The sequence below is a fragment of the Rosa chinensis genome, chromosome 5 (assembly GCF_002994745.2).
Source record: "Rosa chinensis cultivar Old Blush chromosome 5, RchiOBHm-V2, whole genome shotgun sequence".
Lineage (NCBI taxonomy): Eukaryota > Viridiplantae > Streptophyta > Magnoliopsida > Rosales > Rosaceae > Rosa > Rosa chinensis.
This window is the reverse complement of record NC_037092.1, coordinates 8,254,177-8,277,464: the sequence shown is the minus strand read 5'-3', so window position 1 is coordinate 8,277,464 and position 23,288 is coordinate 8,254,177.

Below are 23,288 nucleotides of genomic sequence, written 5' to 3'. Positions count from 1 at the left end.
TCATGAGCATGATGCAAATAGTGGAAATCTGTGCGGTCATCTTAAAATTGCCGAAATGAATTTAAATTGTAATTAAACATTCAAGTTATGATAAATTACGACATTACCACCGAATTTATTCAATTTGTGATAAATTACGAGATTATCATCGTATTTCAAGTTGTTATTTATTACGAGATTACCACTACATTCATTCAAATTGTTATTAATTATGAGATTGGCACCACATCTAAATATTTCGTTAAGATATTGCTATTGACTGTCAGTAGTAATATTCCCTCCCCCAAGTTCTCTTCTTTGTAGATCGATAGATCTCGGGAGATAGTGTCTAGTTTGACTACACAGTGTTGTTTCTTCAAGTTTGTGAATGTTGTGGTGTACATGGTCAAAGGTTCTTTGGTTTTCTACAATTTGGTGTCTTGGCACAGCGTAGAGTAACAACTTTTCAGATTTGCAGATTGTCAATCATACATCTATTGTCTTATTCCGGTAATGTCCTCCTCCTTTCAAACTCTGGTGGTTGGCTGCAGGGGCAGACCGACATAGAAGGCTCTATGGGCTTGAGCCTAGATAAGATTTTAGGCTAAAAATCCTTAGGTGTATATATATATATATATATCTACATTTCAGCCCATACCCAGCCCAAAGGAAAAAAAAAATTTCCATCACAGTAGCTCCTCACCGCTCGCAGCCTCAGTGCCTCACACAGTCACACTCACTGACTCACAGTCACAGCAGCTCACACCTTTCTCCTTCTCGTAAATGAAGCTCTATCGATCTCCCCTGGGCTTGAATTTTTGATACATCTTAACATCTCTGTGAGTCTGTTCTTCCTGCTCTGTTTTTCCCAGATTCTCAGATCTCCTCTCGCAGTCTCGCCTAGTAGGCCTAGATCGAGAGTCTCGCCATCGCCGATTCTGTTTGCTACGGTGCTAATTGAATGTGAAGAACTCACCGGTGGCAGGCATGTACCCTCTACTAAAAAGGAAGGCACTTCGATCCATGATCCGGTAACTAAACATGCTATTTGTATTGGTCATTTGTAGGAAACCTAATTCTCTAATGGATTAAAGGTCGGATCTTTCTTGTTCGATCTTCTTCTTTCCCTGCACCATCTTGTATACAAAGACTTCAAATTTTGATGGGCAATGAGTAACCCTTTAGATTATAATGGATATACAAACAATAGGTCGAAATCAATTTTTTTTTTTTTAATCTTCCCTTTCTTTAATCTTTTCATCTTCAAAGTGGATTATATATATTACTTCTTCTCCTTCTGTTGTTAATATATCTATTGCTTAAGTAAATGAAATGATTGTATAAATGCAGGAGTAATAAAAACTTATCGAGGCATCCTTGGGGTATTGAATTGCTGCACTACACAGGTGTGTTAAATTTGAAAAAAAAATTGTACACTTCTAATTAGCCTAGACAACAATTGAATCCTGGATCCGCTCCTGGTTGGCTGGTGTTCTCCCCCAAGTTTTGGTTGTGGTTGGCTCTTCACAGTTGTTTAGTGTTATAGTTGGTTATTATTATAGGTAGTATTCTCATTGTTTACAAAGCCTTACATTGAATGTATATTAATTGTCTCTCTTCTGTTTGTTTTCTTATGGCAATGGCACGTCCTTTTTTCACGGCCCTTCTTGCAAAACATGATCCATATGGGAAGATACTTTCATCAGGCAGACGCAGGTATATATTATGAAATGGGCAAGGTGGCAGAGAAAAGGTGGTGTTTGATATGGCTTCTCAGGTGGTTAAGTGACGGCGATGATCGGATTAGGAGATGGTGGTTGGTCGCAGCGGATAAAACAGACGGGTCTTGCAAGCAGTTGAAGACGGTTTGGTCGGAATTTTGGATAAAAAACAGTTTTCAATCTCAAAGATGGTAGTTATTGTTGAAGTCTGAGAGTTTCTCTCTAATTCCAAGCACGGCCTACTTCAAAATAGGAGGCCCCCAGCCTACCATTCATTAAACTGAACGCAGATGGAGCAACTAGTGAGCACTTGGGCAATAGAGATCTGGGAGCACTTTGTCGTGATGCACAGGAACTGTAATGGTGGCAAGGCAACGTGGTTTTACTGTTATTATCTTGGAATCGGATGCAAAGGAAATTCTCAATGACTTACAATGCTTGGAGGAAAATTAGTCAGTTGAAGGTGCTCTTATTGAAGAAGTTAAATGTTTGTTTTGTTTCTTTTGTTCAGTTAATTGTACTTTTGCTCCACATGATTGTAATCGGACTGCGTACCTTCTAGCAAGGATTGCACTTATGGTTCCCGATTTTCATGTTTGGGTCAATGATAGTCTTCCATGGCTATCTAGAATTGTAACTCTTGATGTATGTTGATTGTTTGTTATCAATGGTAATTCCACATTCTAAAAAAAAAAATATATATATATATATATATATATATATATAGACCTCTATAAATTAATATTAAAAACAGTAACCAATGAAAATCAAGAAGATGAATTGTTGATTGAGCCTTGGAAGCTTGTACTATCATATTCAACAACAAATACGTAATACTATTGAGGGTTAGTATATTTGCCACATTATTATTAAAAGTCAAGATACTTATTAACGTTGCATCTGAGAATTTGTATACTTGTTGTCATTGATATTCACATTAAGTAATTGACATTTTTATTGAATAAGTCTATTTACAGACATTGCTACTGACCATCAGTATACTTACAACATTTGTTACTGACCATCAGTATATATACTCACAACATTTGCTATTGACCGTCACCGTCAATACTCACTGAAAAGCAATAACAAACACTATAAAGAATTTGAACTAATATAATCAAAGCTCTAATTTTAAATAAAATTAAGATTTTATAGAATTTACAATACCAGATTTTCATTTATTATAAAAAGGTCAATAACTACTGCAATTTCCTCACAAATTAACTTAAAATGAGATATTATAAGTTTTCCAACTATGTCGACCCAAAAGACCACATTAAACAACTTCACCCGTGTTCTTGAAATTTCAACAAGCAGTCTTCATCTTAATATATAACAGAAGCATAATCATGAAGTGAGTACCTCAATAAGAACATATTCACAAATGTTATTGACCTTCAGTAACAAACAGCAAGATGAACAATATTAAGGAAAAAAAGTGTAAGTAAGTATTCTAAAACTCAATTAAACACACTAAAATTAAATGCGTCAAACATAAGTACAGATTCCATGTCAATTCCACCATGTGGCATATAATAGTACTAATCAAGAACTCTAGAGCCCAAGATATCAATCAGAAGGATTCAGCTTCTAAATTTCTTAGTGATAAAGAAATGTATCTATCTCTCTCTTATAGCCTGAAACCAATATGCATAAGAAATTGATTCTGACTAAACAGAAAAATAGGAATTACCCATTTCAAATCCATACAATTGCAGATTCACATCATATCTGTGAGCCCCGGAAAAATGTGTCGAGCTTAGCGAAGATCGTGCAATAAATTATTCAACGATCTCGATAATCATCCAAGTGCTTGAGAATATTTTTAAAAATTTTCATAAAATGAAATCCTCAATTTAGGAGTTTGATAAAAAAAAGTACACATCACGACGAGTTCGTGAAAATTTTCGGAGAAATTTTTGGATACTCGAGCTATCAATTGTGACTTTTCGAAGTTTTGGGATTTTGAAAATTAATTAAAGAAATGGAAAATAAGTGGAGCAATCCTAGCCTCCCATTCCCCCCACCGCTTGATCCTAGCCGTCCATTGTTAATTGGACAAGTCTAAGAATCGAGAGAGAGGGAGGTCTCTGACCAGAGACGCAGCACGACCCGAGAGAGAGACCCGACTGGAACTTCCACGTCCGGCCACCCCACGACGGGGCGCGGGCACCCACGTCTTCGTCTCTGCGTCGCCTACCTCCCTACATCCTTAGATCATCCATGCACTGAACGGAGAAGGAGACTCGACGCCTGGAATCTCTGAGACTTCGCCGGCGAGTTCTGCAGTTCCCGGGGACTCCGGCCACCTTTTGGGCCGTCTGTGGTATTAAAATTCCTCTCCTCGTCATGCTATACACCCCAGCATACTTAGTTTTTCAATTCGATCAAGTTTTGAGAATTTCGTTTCTGGGTTCATCTCGGTTCCGGCGCTGTTCTTCGACGCTGGCGACTTCTCTGGCTTTTCTTGTTTCATTCTGGCTTTGCTGCTCCTGTTGACGAAGGCTGACCACGATTTGGAACTGGGTTCGGGAACTCGCTGGGTTGTGGGCATCGAATGAACAGTTTATCATCGGCTTTGTCCCGGAGAACCGAGTTTGAGCACCGAGGCAACAGTTTACGAATCAAAGCTTTCAAAGGTATAATGCAGAACCTCGAATCAAAGTTCTGTTCTCTGAAAATTGTTGTAATTTGAGTGTATGTGAAATTGAAAGCTTCTCGATTATGTGCTGATGAATCTGCTACTGGTATCGAAACTCTGGATTGGGATTGATTGCTATGTTGTTTGCATGTGCAGGGTGGGTTAGTAATGACTTGATTTGAATTGATGTGTGGTTTGGTGATTTGAGATTATCTCTGGTTTTGCAAGCTTGTGTTGCCTAGGCAGGTTATTCGAATTGATTGTGAAAAGTTTGAAAAAATGGTCGAGTTATGATCTTGGGTGCCTTGTGTGAAGTTGGATTTATGTTGGGTGTCCATAGTAATGCCATCGAATTACTATGTGACGAAATCATTAAGCAAGGAAATGAAAATAACATATTGGGTGACCTTAGTAAATTTCGAGTACATGTTTGAAATTAGGGATTTTGTCCATTTACCCCATTTCTAGGGATTTTTTTCCCACTTACCCCATTAAGTTTTTTTAATTATCTCTTATCCAATACACTCTAAGGAAGTCTTTCCTAATACCTTTTTTTTTGTTTTTAATTTTTTTTTAATACCATTTTACCCTCACCCCCTTGTTACTTAGAGAGAGAGAGAGAAAATAGAAGAGAGAGAAACCATGGGAGACTTAGCCGGAGCCTGTCACCGGCCGCCGGAATCCGGTCACCGACCGCCGGATTCTGGCCAACTTTCGCTGGAATCCGGTGACCTACTGCCGCCCACCGGAATTTGCTAAAAATCTCACCGGAAAATTATTTTGCCCCCAATAGACATCTATTGCCCCCTAGTAGATGAGCAATAAACCTCTATTGCCCCTCAATAGACGTCTATTGCAGCCCAATAGACGACTATCAGCCATGTATTGCCCCCTAATAGACGACAATCAGCCATGTATTGTCCCTCAATAGACGTCTATCAACCTCCAATAGACGACTATCAACCATGTATTGCCCCCCAATAGACGACTATCAGCCCCCCAATAGATGACTATCAGCCATGTATTGCCCCCCAATAGACGACCATCAGCCATGTATTGCCCCCCAATAGACGTCTATTACCCTCCAATAGACGACTATCAGCCATGTATTGCCCCCAATAGAAGACTATCAGCCCCCCAATAGATGACTATCAGCCATGTATTGCCCCCCAATAGACGACCATCAGCCATGTATTGCCCCCCAATAGACGTCTATTACCCCCCAATAGGACTTCTATTGGGGAGATTACATCAATTCAAAACGTCTACTGCCCTTCAATAGACGTCTATTGCCTCCTAATAGATCTTTAAGAGGCCTCTATTGCCCCAATAGAACCTTTTTTTTTTTTCCTTTTCTTTCTTCCTTTTCATTTCGGGGCTTCTGAACCAATTTACAGCAAAAAAAAAAAAATTTGATTTGGGCACCCAGAGAAAAGCTCTGGGCACCAAATCGTGGTTCTCCTCCACCACCGGCATACCAGATCCATGTTCTCCTCTGCCACCGGCCTGTGTTGAGGTCGGAGAGCCTGGGTCGAGCACCAGAGGTCGAGCTCGAGCGCCGATTCCTGCCGGAGATGAGTTGCGGTTTTGATTTCGTGATCGGCGAAGCTAAGCAACCGGTGACTTCAGTGTTTAGCACGAACTCGCCGCCGGCAATGGATGGCCCGAACTCCGAGCTCGCTGCACGAACCGGAACTCCGACCTAGCTGCACGGAGGTGACGTAAAGGAACTCCGAGCTCGCTGCACTAACTCGCCGCAGGCTGTAAGATCGATGGCGCCGGCTGCACAAACTCGCCGCCGTCTTCTGGGCTGCACAAACTCTTCACCAACTGCACGAGCTCCGGCTTCTGGGCTGCACGACTATTGCCGGAGAGAGAGAGAGAGAGAGAGAGAGAGAGAGAGAGAGAGAGAGAGAGAGAGAGAGAGAGAGAGAGAGAGAGAGAGAGAGAGAGAGAGAGAGAGAGAGATAGAATCAGATCGAAGAGGGGAGAGAGTCAGATCGAAGAGGGGAGAGAGGAGAGAGAGCTCGATGGCATATGGTGTAATTTATTAATTTGATTGAGGGTAAAATTGTCTTTTTAATTTAAATTGGGTAGTGGGGAATAAAAATCTGTTACTGGGGTAAGTGGGATAACTTTGGCTCATTTTGGGGCTTTGAGTCAAGGACCCTTGAAATTAAGACGTTGCTTGATTTACTTCGACGTGGTCAAATTGGTCAAACTAAGAAACGTTGGTCAAACAATGGTCAAAGTGGTAAACTCCTGGTCAAACCAGGAAAAGTTGGTTTGGACGATTTATTAATCGTTGAGATTTTATATAATTGTTCAATAGATTATTAACTGTCGAAATGTCAGAATATAGGACTCCAGTTACCCGGGGAACAGAAGGTTTGTGACTCTCGGAGTATGTGAGAGAAAGCATCGGAATCCAGGACTCTCCTCGGTTAGTTGTTTTCTTATATATTGTGTTAAAATGATGCATGTTTAGTGGTATGGTTTGGTTATGTTAAAATGTAATGTATACTCACCAAATCGTGAGAAATGTGATGGCTTGAGAGCGAAAGGGGCACTGACTTCCTTGGGTTCGATTCCCTAAACCTCTGGAGGGTTAGCTATGCCGGTCATCTGAGTATCCATAATCATGGGCTCGGTACGTGTGCGTAGCTAGGTAACGGACGCTTACCTGGTGATAAAGTAAATTGAGGTAAGATCGTGTAGTGGGTCTGTGGGACCGGCCATTGGGTAAGAATAAGTGCACACGTCTAATTGAGTATCATGCATCGATTTTCGAGTCAAAAAGCATTTTTATAAAGTTTGTCATTCCTTTAAATATTTTAGTTAAGCATGTCTTTATACTGGAGCTCCAAAACTTTATTTGTCGGTTTCAAACCTAGTCGAGTTAGAGTTCCTGTTGAGCAGCGAGGACGAAAGCTCACCCCTACAACAGTATAGATGCAGGTACTGTGCACTGGTGATGGGACAGTGGTAGATGGAGCTGGGTGTGCAGAACAATTTCGGTAAGACCTTGTCTGGAGTTTGTTCCAAATTCTTTTTCTTGAACTTCGTGTCTCGAATTTGTTGATAATTCGCTTTGTGTCTAATTAGATCGAATTCTCATTTCCCGAAGTTCGTACTTTTGTGTGTACATTTATTTCAAGTTCCGGACGAACGAAATCAATTCTGGTGATTTAAAGATTTTCACCTCAGAAGTACTTGTAGCTTCCGCTGTGTTTTTCAAAAAGTTTTCTAACAAAATGCCTAGCGGTTCTCTAAGATGTAAATCAAGCGTTCAGTTTATGTTTTAGAGACTTACGACACTGTAATGAGCTTAGGCTAGTGAGGTGCAGCTTGGGGCGTTACAATATCTCTCTCACAGCCAGAAATCAACATGTAGAAAAATTAAAACCGATAAAATAGAAAAATAGGAAATTAATCATTTCAAATCCTTATAATTGCATATTCTCAACATTGCATATCCCCCCGAATGAGCCAAATCTAACCAGATCGGCAGATCTATCAATGATATAAGAAGGGTACCTCTGTCAATTCCAATCTAATAAAATAATAACAAAAACAAAAGAAAATATCCCGCGTGAGATTTAGCAGACCGCAAGGGCTATCTAGGCAATCCACATGGGAATCTACTAACAAGCCACTGCGCATGATAAATATTTGGCTAGTTTTGTAGTTATTGGTAATTTGCTATAATATTAAGACACACACATATGATTCATTGCATTATTATTAAGGGAAGTCCTTCTAATGAGAATTAGTTTTTTTTTTGGCTAAAAGATCGTGGACAGGAGAGGAAAAAGCCTCCTTATCACACCATTTTATTAATCAAAGAAGAAGAGCGAAGGAGGGGGACCAAAACCAAAACCTCCTAACAAAAACAAACAAAAGACTTGTTTGAGCCCAAAAGTAATTTTGGCAAGATAATTTAGTGGATTTAGCACAGCGGACCGATACCTGCGGCCCAAAAATAAGCCTACTTGGGTTTGGATTACAGCTTCGCCCATTCCGTGATCCGTAAGGAAAACGAAACCTTATTAGAGTCAAGTAGCAGAGATTGAATAGGAAACTTCAATCAATAATCCTTCTATAACAAGGAATAGTAAAAAACCTAGGTATAAATACTAGGTTTCAAGGACAGAAGAAGGACCTCTCTCAAATCAATCAATCCCAGCGATAACAAAGCCTCCCCGGAGCAAACCTTCAACCTCGTTGAAACCCGGTGACTGCGCGCCAGTCCTAGTCTCTCCAAGAGCCGACTGCCAGTACCACTGCCACAGCCAGCGAAGCAAGGGTAACACCCTCGCAACCCAGCGAAGCTAAAGTCACGCTTTAGCAAAACCCGTGCTTTCTCCAAACTTCCCAGTGATTGCTCTGCTCAGACTACAACGTTGAGTATCGATTCGGTGACGCGAAGAGATCACATCCAAAGTCCTTATCCGTAAGGCAAGAAGTCCTTTCTCGGAAGGCTAGAGAAGAACCTTGTGGCGAGGTTGGTGCTCTCCTCGTCCACAACGCTTAAAGAAGAAGTCAGGTCAAGGGACTCCCCCCGATGACTGCACCTAACGGTGCTGGCACGCCCGCGCACACGCTCAAAAGAGACAGTTTGCACGCCAACTGGTTTTGGAGGCAAACATTTTGGCAAGCCCGGTGGGACGCCAATAGTGTCTCTTCGTGAACGTAGCCATTGGGAAGTCAAGCGAAAACCCTTACCAGAAGGTTTACACTAACTGCTCAAGGCATAAGACCTCCAGTTACAGACTGCATTCTCGCGCGGACTGTCGTGGTCTTTCTGAAGAACAAGTGACTCAAAGATTTTCTCGTGATTCCCAATCATCCGATATGTCAACTGAACGGGGAGAGAATCACCCGACCTTTACTGAGGGTCAGAGTGTCACTACTAATCAGGCCAGTGAGCCTGTTATCACTACCGTTGTCTCCAATACAGTGGAAAGTGCAGAAAGAGAGGCTTTCGTTACGAAGCCTATTCCAGAGGGAGCGACCTCTGAGGTAAGGTTCGCGATCATCATGGAGAACATTGAAAATCATCGCAAGAAGATAGCCGCTGATTTTGAAAGGGAAACCGCGAAAACAGACCAGCTCATACGCAAACTAGACCAGCGCATTACCCGACATGCAGAAGATACTAAGCAACAAATCGCACAATCAGAGAATGCAGTAAGGGCTCATGCCACAGGTATCGCTAGTGAGCAGAATCAGTGCTAGAAAGAAACCGTGGAGGCTATCACGAACCAAACCAAGCAGACTGCGTCAGATATGACAGGTCTTCGCAAGGATGGCGCTAACCTCGCGACCGAGGTGGCCATGCAAAGAGCTGAATTGAACCAGGCAAGAGAAGTGTTGAATAAAGCTTTAGGGGATCCTCACGCTATCCTTGGCTCCCTTGGCCAGCCGTCTGGTTCGAGCAAGTACGTGCCGCCGAATCAGCAAGAGAAGGTTAGCAGCAATACCGCTACACCTTCCACAACCGTTGCTGCTACACCACTGAAAAATAAAGAGCAAGCTTTGGTTATCAGCGACAGCAAAGAAAATGCCACCTTGTCAGGCCGACAAACCACCAGACAGAAGCATCAGGCATCAAAAGTTGGTGGAACTTCATCCGACTCTACCACATTCGTTCAATACGACAACGACGGGGCAGAAAACATATACCAAGAACTGCCAGGAAGCTATTATGGGATTGACCAGGCTGGTAACCCGATTAAGATAACTGCCTTGACAAAAGAGATGCCTATACCAGTAGTGACTCTCCAGCAACCAGCTACAACCCGCGTTGTACATGTAGGAGAAGGGACAGCGACTGTAAACCAAGCAATACCCTTGCAGGCTGCTCGCCATACTGTGGCGACACCCCCTCCTCCTCCTCCGGGCCCAAAATATGTAAGACGTGAAGAGGTAGAGGGATGATCAGGCTGGCTAATCCTAGGACCTAAATGGATGGGGTCTATGAGGGACCTTTCCCGCCGCATATAATGCTCGCGCCCTTTCTCAGGGGTTATAAAAATATCATATTTTCTACTTTTTCAGGGGAAGACACCGAGAATGCGGCCACTCATCTGGCCAGGTTTAGGGTGCAATGCGGCCAGTACCAGAATGATGATATCCTCAAATGCAGGATCTTTGGCACTTCTCTTTCAGGAGCTGCCTTTAGATGGTTTTCCAAACTTCGACCAGGGACAGTGGCGGATTGGCCCGCAATGGAAAAGCTTTTCTGAGAAACCTTCGGAGCCATTGAGCCTGAGGTTAACTTGGCTTCTCTCACTCAGATGGCCCAACAGCCTACAGAGTCCGCTGTGGCCTATCTACAGCGCTTCCAAATTCAGAAAGCCAAGCTGAACGTCATCTTGCCTGAGAAAGAGTTAGTCAAGCTGGCGGTCAAGGGTTTGGAACCTCGTCAGCGAAAGAAGCAACATGGCAGCATGATCCAGTCAATGGGAGAGCTCATCACAGAGGTGGGCAGCTTTGAACATCTCCTCAGAGAAACTGACGCAGGGAAGAATGCATCCAAAGGGACATATGTACCAGGAAAACATCGCACCGTAGCGACCCTGAGCTACCAGCCGGCTACTTATGACCCTTACTACCATCATCACAGTGAAGAAGTGGTTCAGGATGACGATGAGGAAGAGGAGAATGATATTACTGCATATGAACTAACCGGGAGGAAGAATCCAGCCCTGAAGCAACTGAGAATTTCCAAGGAACCGGTCAAGCTCAAATCGATGGCCTTCACCAAACTTGAATTCGCGACATATACATATGATGCCAATAAGGCACATGAGATTCTGGATGAGATGATCGCCGCGAAGATGGTGAAGACCGACTTTGGACCTTTTCCTCAACCAGACCAACTGAAAGGGAAGAAGTACTGCAAATTCCACAACTTGTGGAATCACAATACCGCGGACTGTGTGAAGCTCAAAGACCAGATTCAGGTATGGCTTAATAATGGCAGTTTGCAGGTGAAAGCTCCAGTAACAGCGGCAGCGCTGGTAGACTTGAACCCTTTTCCTGACACTGGGATCAATATGGTCGATGCGAACTGGGCCAAGCAGAACCAGAGGAAACCAACCTTGGATATGAGTACAAAGGGGCGAGAAGGAAAGTCTGCCAAGGATGAGACCCTGCAAAGAAGAAAGCTAAACCAGTTGGAAAAGCCTCATCCGTGGTCCTATACTCGCGATGCAAAGAAGAGTGTGGCATCCAAGTGTCACATGAAGAGGTCGAGCAGACATTTTGTTTTGGCTCTCTCCCGCCCATCAAGTGGGCCTCGCCATCGCGAAACTATCAACCTTCTAGCCCAAGAGAAAAAGAGAAAATGGAATCACCACTATCCCCAAAGGACTCCAATTTATTCAAGAAGCTGAGAGCGGCCACGGTTGATCAGAAACAAGAGGAGAAGGCTACGAACGAGCACAAGGACATTCTGACCAAGCCCTATATCCTGCCTGCTCCAGCCGCCACCATCAAGGAAGGAAAATGGTACACCAGGGAAAAGGGGAAGGCAGTGGAAATAAGCCCTTCCAAGAAGAGGAAACTGCAGCGCAGGTTTGGGGAAGCCAAGCACGCGCTAAAGGCTCTGGACCAGGGCCTGATCAAGCCTTCGCAATTGGTCAAATCACCTGAGCAGTATCAGAAGGAGATGGAGGCACTAGCTGCTAAGCCATTAATGGCTCCCCGCGGCCTTCAAAAACAAGCGAGCTCAGCAACAGGGGCATCTAAGCCCAATATTTTTTGCAGGATCACTGAAGAGAGAACACCTTCGCTAGCTCGACAAGAGAGTTCGCCGACTCGGCGACCACATGTCAGGCGCAGGTTATTTCGCGAGGAACCAAAAGCTAAATCTTCTGTTTTTGAGAGACTGGGGGGCAAGGACAAGACTACCGATACTTTACAGTGGAGACCAAAAAGGGTCCAGAGTGTAGTAGTCGCTCCCCTAGAGATAAGCATAGCAAGGGAACCACAGTCAGATTCCCCCAAGCAGGCTCCCGTGATACAAGAACACAAGCAGTGTGAGGTAAAAGGCCTTACAGAGGAGTCGTTGGTAGACCGTTTGGCTAAGCAATTCAACATTGACACCCCTGTCAACGAACCCAAGCTTAACTTGGAAGATGACATGGAGGAGACAGATATGACTGACACGTCCTGCAACATGGTTTACGTGCTCCCCGTGCGGTATGCACTACCGGTCGCCGCTCAGGACTACGTAGAAGTTGAGGAAGGTAGTGCACAACACTTGCAGATCACATCGACAGTCACGACACCTGTGGAAGAGGCTGTCTTTCTTGAAACGGAGGATGCTCACAGCAAAGAATTCTTCATGAGCTTCACCAGGCCAACACCTGCTATGGTCCAACACATAAGACCTCTGTATATCACAGCGGAAGTTGGCGGCACCAAAGTTAGCAAGATCATGGTTGATATCGGAGCAACCGTTAATGTCATCACTACCAGGACCATGCACTTGCTCGGAATCAAGAAAGAGAAAATCCAGTCTACGTCCCTCACGCTTAAGAACTTCGCGGGGACTGTAACAAAGACCTTGGGTTTACTCTTCTTACGCATCAGGGTTGGTCCTGCAGAGGGAGTTTATGCTTTCTTTGTGACAGATTGTTATGCGGCCTACAGTGCTATTCTGGGCAGAGACTGGATCCATCGGAGTTACTGTGTTCCGTCAACTCTCCATCAAGAACTAGTTATGTGGAACAGGGAGACAGATAAAGCGGAGGTGATTAAAGCGGATCCTCGTCCATTCCCAGTTTTCACGAATTATGTAGATGCCAGGTACTATTTGGAGCCTATCACTCCATTGCAGGTCAGTGGCATCGATGACAAAGGCCGCCCCATAGGGGTAACGACCTCTGAATTGGCACAGTGGGGGCTTACGCTCGCAAAAGAAGGCTTGGAAACGATTAATGGATTACGACCTTCCAGAGGAAGGGATAGAGGCCTTCCACTCGCTGTACGAAAGACTATCATCGTACTTAGTGGAAAAAGAGGCTTATGATAGAGTCGCGACCTTAGAGGCCGTAAATGAAGCACTCTCTGATCAGGAACAAGAAGATGAGGTAAATATTCAGCTCGTGCCGGTAGCGCTGGACGGTACACCTCCTAAGGTCAGTGATCCTACCAAGAAGGTCAATCTTGGAACAGCAGATGAACCTATGGAAGTGGTTATCAGCGCTTACTTAGAGCCTAGCGAGAAACAAATGCTCATTGACTTATTACTAGAATTCAAAGACTGCTTCGCGGAGAAGTATGAAGACATGCCCGGTTTATCACCGGACTTGGTTTGCCATCAACTGCCAACACTCCCTGACAAGAGGCCTGTGAAACAAGAGCCATGAAGAATGAATTCAGAAACCCAAGTCCTCGTCAAGGAAGAAGTCGAAAAAATGCATAAATCAGGCATTATCAAGGTAGCCAAATACAATCAGTGGCTATCTAATATAGTGCCTGTTCGCAAGAAGAATGGCAAGATGAGGGTCTGCGTAGACTACAGAGATCTTAATATCGCTACACCTAAAGATGTCTACCCCATGTCGGTCGCAGATATGTTAGTCGACGCCGTAGCAGGACACAAATTGTTGTCCTTCATGGATGGCACCGCAAGGTATCACCAGATTTCGGTCGCAGAAGAAGACAGACATAAAACCGCGTTCCGATGTCCCGGGTTCGCAGGTGTTTTTGAATATGTGGTTATGCCTTTTGGACTAAAGAATGCTGGAGCAACGTATCAGAGAGCCATGAACCTGATCTTCCATGACATCCTGGGGAAGATTTTAGAGGTTTACATCGATGACGTAGTTGTGAAATCTCAGAAGAGAGGAGACCACATCACAGATCTCAGAAAAGTATTTGAGCGCATGTGGTAACACAAGCTCAAGATGAATCCCGCTAAATGCGTTTTCGGAGTTCAAGCAGAAGATTTTCTGGGATTCATTGTCCATTAGAGATGAATTGAAGTCCCTGAAGACAAGGCACGTGCAGTCATCAATGCCTCCCCTCCGCGAACGAAAAAGGAATTGCAGCGTTTGCTGGGTAAGATCAACTTTCTGAGACGTTTCATTTCTAACTCTGTAGGTAAAATCCAGCCCTTCTCTCCATTGCTGAAGGTGCAGGGTCAGAACGAGTTTGTCTGGGAGCCTAAACATCAAGAGGCTTTCGACAGAATCAAGGCCTACCTAGCGAGCCTGCCAGTGCTTGTTCCCCCGAGAACTGGATTTCCATTGAAGTTATATATTTCAGCAGCTGAGGCTTCCATTGGCAGCCTACTCGCCCAGGATGATGCGGAAGGCGTCGAACACGCCATTTTCTACCTTAGTAGGACACTTACAGATTGCGAAACAAGGTATACTCCTATGGAAAATATGTGTCTTACATTGTACTTCTCAACATGCAAGTTGCTACACTACATGTTATCCTTTACTACTTGCATCATCGCTCAAACCGACCTGGTCAAGTACATGCTGTCGCGACCTATTCTGAGAGGCCGCATTGGCAAGTGGGTATTGGCCCTGTCCGAGTTCTCGCTATAATACGTTCCCCAGAAAGCAGTAAAGGGACAGGCCATCACAGACTTTCTGGCACATCACCCTATGTTGGATATCCCCATAGTGAAGGAGTTAAAGATAGCGACCGCAACTACCACTCGACCAGATTTGGCGCGCATTCCAGAATACGCCCTATGGTATCAAGCCACTGTCTCCTTGCAACCCCGGGTATTATTTTTTGATGGCTCAAGAACTGAAACATTAGCGGGGGCAGGGATTGTTCTGGAGAACCCAGTGGGCGATCGTTTCTCTTACTCTTTCCAATTGGAGTTTAAGTGTACAAACAACCAAGCAGAGTATGAGGCCCTTATTATTGGCCCAGAAGTCTTACTGGAATTGGGAGTAAGAGACGTTCAAGTACGCAGCGACTCTTTGCTCGTGATAAATCAGCTTCAAGAGAAATACAGGTGTGCAAGCTGTTTTCTCGTACCATATTTGAATCGTGCCATTGAGCTTCTGGATCAATTTGATGACGCGGATTTGGAGTACATCCCTCGTGAGCGCAATTTCGCGGCCAATGAACTCGCTCAACTGGCTACAGGCATTACATTAAAGTATGGGGTTCGCGAGTGCATTCTGAAAGTCGAGTACCGCACACTGCCTTCATGGCTCGCGCGGCCTGACTCGCCTGATGATCCGGTCGTCACAATCATAGAGCCTATTGACGTCGATTGGCGCATTCCGTTGATCGATTACCTCAAACAACTAGATCCTACAGCAGACAGGAAGACTCGCTTTCTTGCCTTAAATTATTTCCTCAGGGGTGACGAGCTACGACGACGTGGGGAAGATGGCATAGACTTCCGGTGTGTCTATGGCCGCGAAGCAAAGCGATTAATGCACGAAGCACACACAGGAGTATGTGGAGCCCATCAAGCGGAACCTAAGATGCATTGGCTCATCAGGAGACATGGGTATTATTGGCCCAGCATTTTGAAGGACTGTATCGCATTCGCCAAAGGATGCCAAGACTATCAGGCACACGGTCCAGTCCAGCACATCCCCAATATTCCCATGCAACCTATTATTATACCTTGGCCTGCACGAGGCTGGGCATTGGACTTGATTTGGATGATTCACCCCCACTCCTCTCTCCAACACAAGTTCATCATCGTCGCTACTGATTTCTTCACAAAGTGGGTCGAAGCTGAGCCTTTGAAAGAGGCTTCAGGTGCCACCATTCGCCAATTCATATTTCATAACATCATCTGCAGGTTTGGTATCCCTGAAGTGCTTGTTTCAGATAGGGAAGCACCATTCATAGGAGGTGAGGTAGAGAAACTTGTTAACGAATTGGGCATCCAGTTCATCCACAGCACTCCATATTATGCTCAGTCCAACGGTCAAGCGGAGGCCAGTAACAAGATTATTATTACCCTACTAAAGAAGATGCTAGTTGAAAACCCTCGCCAATGGCACAGCACATTGTATGAGACACTATGGGCTTATCGTACCTCCAAGAGGAATCCCACTGCTACAACGCCCTACGCACCAAAGTTTGGCCATGATGCAGTTTTACCCTTGGAACTCAACGTTCAATCCTTGCGCGTACAAGATCAGCATCACTTGATCGGTGAAGATTATGTCCAGGCGATGTGGCAAGAACACGAAGATCTAAGCGAACAGCGCTTAGCGGCTTTGGATAATTTAGTGATGGAAAACAGTGTATCGCCCGCGTCTATGATAAGAGGACGCGTGGTCGTAGTTACAAAGAGGGGGACCTTGTTTGGAAAGCTGTTTTCCCCTTTGGCGAGAAATTGACCGGTCACGGTAAATGGACTCCACGATGGGAAGGACCCTTTGTTGTTCACCGTATTATGGAGCGTGGGGCTTTTCACCTCAAAGATTTGGATGACGACATCCATCGCAATCCCATCAACAGGCGATTCCTGAAGAAATATTACCCAAGTGTTTGGGAGTTTGAGGATCCACCGGATCAACCTTCTTCCTAGACAGGGGGGCAACCATAGTCTCCATCGGCTCGCATCATCTATATATATTCAGGCCTTTTCCTATGGCCTTAGTCTCATGTCTTTGCTTCACCTACGAACACTAGGGGGGCAACACTCTATACATCCAGGCCTTAGTTGAGGCCTTATTTTATAAATTTTTTATAACAATTTCAACTTTTGTTTTTGCTTTTGTTGTAACTTTTTCTTCCTTGACAATGCTTGTTAAGAATATACATGATGGCCTGTACATGAGGCCTTATTTTATAACAATTTTTTGGAATACTCAGAAACATTCATTCATAGAGTGACTTTGCGGCCAAAAGCAGTACAAATTGAAACGGTTACATTCGCAATTATAAGGCCAAAAAGTGGCTTAAAAAATCATAAAGATTGCAGATCTTCTAAGAGTTTCCGGATCTTGTGGCGACAAGGAGGCTGTGCTATGATCACTCATGCTCTTCCTCTCTTCAACCACATCCCTTCTCTGATCTGAGTCGCAGCTGCTATCATCTGTACCGGAGGAAGAGGGAAGGAAATAATCCATTGCGACCCTTCCAGTTGGTTATCCTCCGAGATGAAGATGGTCTTCAGAGAGAGCGAGACTCACAACCACATCTCCCTCTAGGGGAAAAACAGAAGTTTGATAGTCAGACCCCGGAGGTAGGCTGCGGAAGAAGAACGATAAGCCTCAAAGTGGCCTTCCGCCCTTCTCCCTCCTGCTTCATGTGAGAAATCTAAGGAGAGGGATCCCTCATAATCTTGTTCTGCCGCGTTAGGAGCGCCACATGTTCTTCAATCTAACTGAAATTGGTGAATCCCATCCGGATTTCCAGAGACCGAAGACATGCGGCTGGACCTGAGATTAGGCCATAAGACCTACCCAGGTTTTGAGATTAAGCCATAAGGCCTAGGAATTTGAGGCTAAGGTTGAGATCATGAGGAAAAGATTTTAGAAACTGAAGGAAGAGAAGTAAGGCTTGCGAAACTATCTCTGGGAAAGCCATATTTGCTTGTGTTTATCACTTCTCCAAAGTACAAGTATTTATAGGGCCAATCTCAGTGGCCTCAACCGTGCGATGGACAGTTGAAGTATTTTCAACGCCATGAATAAGAGTATCAATGGAATTGAATGCTAGGATCTTGGAAATGAAGGTAATTGAAAACGCGTGGGAAGCAGGGCAGTCTTCAAGGAGGTAACCGCTCCATTTAGAGATTGTCTTTTCAAACAGTTTCAATAACAATAAAGGCAAATTAAACGCTGAACTGCTTAAAAATTTGAGCATATATTTGGGCCAAGCAAAGTGGGCTAAATATTTAAATTATGAATAATAATTTTGTTCATACAAAATGGGCCTAACACTAGAGGCCTAAAGTTTTCGGCTTGCATGGGTTAAACGAAGTAGATGCTGGTCCAAGCAAAAACTGGCATCGGCAGCGGTTCGCTCCGCCTGTCGGACCGCCTCGCTAGCTTGAGCTAGGTTCTGAGATAGTATTTCAGAGGCCGCTAGGGGTTGCTCCAGCAAGGGCTCCTCATGCTCAAGCCAGGCCGTCACAGCAGTCAATTGGGCCTGAAGCTCTTAGACTTGGGACCGGAGATGATTTTGCATGAGCTTCAAATCTCTAACAAGGGCAGCCCTATCTCCTAGAAAGTCACGAGAGGAGTCCATTTGTTGAGCGAGGCCCTGATAGTGGGTTTGGGCTTGTCTGGCTTGCGCAGTCGCGGCCGCTCTTTCATTAAGCCACTGGGGGAGATTCTGTAGCAGTTCGTCTATCTCAATGAACTCGTCCTCAGTGATGGCGTGCTCGTGACGAAGAACCCTCAAATACTCCAGAGCCCGGACGGATGCGCCAGGCAGCAGGATATCGGGACTCAATAGACGGCGAAGTCCGTCCCTAGCTTCATCTATAACTCCGGGAGGAGTCACATCAAGTACGCGAGCCAGCCTTTCCAATCTGGAAGGAGGCACAGGCAGTGGATTTGGGGCAGCAGCAGCAGGAGCCTCAAGAGGCTCCACAACAGGAATCGCTTCCAGCACCGGTTCGACGTTCACCCCTTCTCCTGCTTCAGGAGCATGGGGGGCAGGCCCTTGGTTAACCACATCTTCACCAGCTGGGTCAGCGGGATTGGCGCCAAGTACTTCCACAGCAACAACTACTTCCTCGACAGGACCAAGATTCTGGTTTTAAGGAGAAATCATTACAATGCCCAAAGAATAAGACAAGAATCAGGACATCATGCTTGTTAAGGAGAAACGTACCTCTGCAGCCAGAAGCTCACGGAGGACTGCTATCGGCACGGATTCTTGAACCACCTCGCCAGGAATTGGATCAGGCGCTATCTGTGCCAGGATAGGTGTGGCGTTTGGTTCCTCACGAGCTGCATCTGAAACTTCAGGCGAGCTATCATCTATGACCTGCACTGGGATCGGGGCCAATTGCATATTGTTTGCAACACCGGCAGGAGGTGGGGGATTATTGGAACCATTGGGCGCTTGGGCCTGCAAAGCAGATGTGCCTTCACCAGCAGCTGAGGGGCCTTCCCCAGTTTGTCTTGAGGACCTATGACGGACCTGCAAACGAGGATTGTTATATGGTTACACGGAATAAAAGGAGATTTCAATATGCACTTTTAGTTTCTTACCAGTCGATCAGCGATTGGTTCATCTTCCGCCCACGGATCAGTTCGAGGGTCAGAATGACTGCGCTTGCGGGCCAAGATAGCAGCGATCTGTCGGGGTCAAAGGAAAGGATTAGACTTGACTTGGAAAGAAAGCATTATTTGTTTAAACAACAAAGTTCTTACCATTTGTGGGTCATCCTCGTCGGAAGAGGAATCTTCTACTTCAGGCTCCGTTATTACTGTTTTTTGCTTCCCGGACTGGCCAGTGGCTGGGGAAGCATCAACTGCGCGACTGCTAGAAGGTGGCACATTTCCCTGGTGCAGTAAAGGTTGAGTTAAAAAGGAAGAGTGAAAGAGGGAATAAAATATAAACCAAGATGCTTACCTCTCTAAGGGGCTCGCGGATCACGATACCAGCCTGGGCTTGGCGCGGGGCTCACGCCGATTGCGGAGCTGGCTCAGGAGGAGGCGGAGGTTGTGCAGCGTCTTCAGGAAAATGAGCACGTAGCTCAAGGTCAGCAGTATAGGGATATCTCAGTTCCTCAAAGATGGTCGCGAAAAGTTCGTCATACCGTTGTCTCTAGCAATTGACAGAAACTTCCGCCCACCTTCCTCATATCCTTCTTCAGTCCCATCCACGGCATCGATGTCCTTAGCCCAATCAGGAAGATCAACCAATGCAAGCATGCTTTGTACTGGCGCAGGCCCAGCCAAATCTACGCCAAGAGGTGTTGTAGTTCCAGGCATCATACAGCGGGAATGACACTAATTGGACAAGGCCAAATTGGCGAGTGAAATGGTTAGGGGCGTAAAGCTCATAACTAAGTTCTTCGGCAGCAATCCTGATGTCTGAACAGGAGATCGCGCGGCGAAAAGCCAAGCGCGCACGATCGCTGTAGCAAGGAGCTCCAGGGAGGAATCCGTTTTCAAGCGGAGCTGGGAATCTTCTACCCAGTACTAAGTCGCAGTAGGGCATCTCATGTAGAAGGTACATATATGTAAAGCACTTGGACTAAGGAGGAGATGAGTACCTTTCATCTCGGCTGAGCCATTGACCCAAGAGTTGGTCAGCCGGTGGAAGCAGCGGGATGTCATCGTGACGAAAATATGGAAAATAAGTTTGAATCCAGAAGTCAAGGATCTAAAAAGGGCTAGAGATGCTAGTCTCGAAAGGATGCATAATGGCCTGGTACAGAGTGCGATAGAGGGCGCCCAACACAGGTTGTCCGAGCCGAACACGGCGGCCGTTGCCAGAAGAGTCCAAGCACCAGTGGGCTTACAGGAGGAAGTACAGAAGATGAACTTACAGAGCCAATACTCTAAGAAAGCTATTCCGCCAGTCGCATTATGCTCCCGGCGGTAAGAAGACAGCCACCGTGGATAGGAGCCGCTGTGAGCGCTGCGATCGTTTTGGGCCATGGTTGAAGTGAAAGTGACAGAGTCGAATTGGCCATGCAGATAAGGCTCGCCATCAATGGGTAGGCCAGTGATGGTGAGAATATCTAGTAAAGTGATACTCATTTGGCCAAATCGAAAATCAAAGGTGTTTGTGGCGGTGTTCCAAAAACAGAGAAAGGCAGCGAGCGGTGAACGATTGCCACCGCGCGGAAGACGAAAACAGAGATCAATAGTGTGAGCGATACCTGCCGCGTTCCAGCGAGCCAGATCTCGTGTTCGTGCTTCGCGATACCAGGAAAGCTCCGCCGCGCTGATAGAGGATGGCCAGTGCCCTATTTTTGCTCGATGATTCTGGGCACCCCAACTGTTGAAATCCCCAGGAGTCCTTCGGAGGATTGGGATGGGTCGACGAACGGGCAGGCCATAGAAGGCGATGGCGTCGGCCGGGATACAGTCTCGTGGCGCTGGGCCCAGTCCGACATGGTGGTTCGGGAACCGGAGGAGTAGGGGTCTCTAGATGGTGGTGTGGAGGTGAATGCGGGCACCGATGCTGGTTCCCCAAGAGCGGGCAGCCTGTTCATTCAGTTCTTCTTCTTGATCGATGACTATCTTCTTTGGGGGAGCCATTTCTGGGTTTCTGTGAGGAAGGTGTTGGCAGTAAGAGGGTTTTTGGGTTTAGGAACTAAAAGAGTTTCTGATGTAACAGGTCTGAAGTGGCTGCGGGTTTTAAATAAGAAATTTTGTGAGGGAAACGATACAACAGAAAGGCGTTTTCGCAAGCGAAGGGACGCAACCCTCATTAATGATATTGTTTCAAGCAATCGGCGTGTCGTTTTAGTCCCCTTCAATCAGTTACATCTTCGCGGGCCTGTTTTCGGGGCCTAGGGGCAATGTTTGAGCCCAAAAGTAATTTTGGCAAGATCCTTTAGTGGATTTAGCATAGCAGGCCGATACTTGCGGCCCAAAAATAAGCCTACTTAGGTTTGGGTTACAGCTTCACCCATTCCGTAATCCGTAAGGAAAACGAAACCTTATTGGAGTCAAGTAGCAAAGATTGAATAGGAAACTTCAATCAATAATCCTTCTATAGCAAGGAACAGTAGAAAACCTAGGTATAAATACCAGGTTTCAAGGACAGAAGAAGGGCCTCTCTCAAATCAATCAATCCCAGTGATTACAAAGCCTCCCCGGAGCAAACCTTCAACCTCGTTGAAACCCGGTGACCACGCGCCAGTCCTAGTCTCTCCAAGAGCAGACTGCCAGCATCACCAGATCAACCCGGAGACCGTACTTCCAGTCCTAGTCTTTCCAAGAGCCGACTGCCAATACCACTGCCACCGAGACTCTCTCAACCGGCGAAGCAAGGGTAACACCCTCGCAACCCAGCGAAGCTAAAGTCACGCTTTAGCAAAACCCGTGCTTTCTCCAAACTTCCCAGTGATTGCTCTGCTCAGACTACAACGTTGAGTATCGATTCGGTGACGCTAAGAGATCACATCCAAAGTCCTTATCCGTAAGGCAAGAAGTCCTTTCTCGGAAGGCTAGAGAAGAACCTTGTGGCGAGGTTGGTGCTCTCCTCGTCCACAACGCTTGAAGAAGAAGTCAGGTCAAGGGACTCCCCCCGACGACTGCACCCACGGTGCTGGCACGCCTGCGCACACGCTCAAAAGAGACAGTTTGCACGCCAACTGATTTGGAGCCAAACAAGACTGACTAAAACTAAATTGAGGCAAACCTCTAATGTCACTATTACAATACGACACGGTAAAAGGTGGAGGATCATCCCACCACACCAAATTAGAACAAGACGTACCATGATTTGCCAACGCATCAGCTATCTTATTTCCTTCCCGAAAAATATGAGAAGCTCGAAAGTTCATCTGAGAGATTTTGTACAAGCAATTCAACTAACTAACTCGAAGAGACCAAGGGACAAGAGAAGGTGTACGGATATAATCAAGTACTAGAGATGAATCAACCTCCAACCAAATATGTTTCCAATCTCGAACCCAAGCAAGCTCAACGGCTTTTATGACAACCATTATGATGGCTTTTATAATGAGAATTAGTTGATGACTTTTGTGTTAGACTGACTTTTTGATCACATTTTCGCACATCAACTGTTAGATTTTTATGTGTAAATCATATATACAATTTTTCAACTAAATTAAAAATTGTTAAGGCATTTATAATTGTGATTTATCAATTATGAACATAAACAATTCACTATAGGGTGTGCTCCTGTTTCTCCGGAGCAAAACCGAAACCCTCTAGGTTTCGTGTAGCAAGCGACGGCTTCCATACCGTCTGCAGCAGGGCGCTCCGGCGCTGCCAGTGACAGAAGGACGAGGCTTCATCTCCTTTGTGTGGTTGTGGACGTGGTTTGGT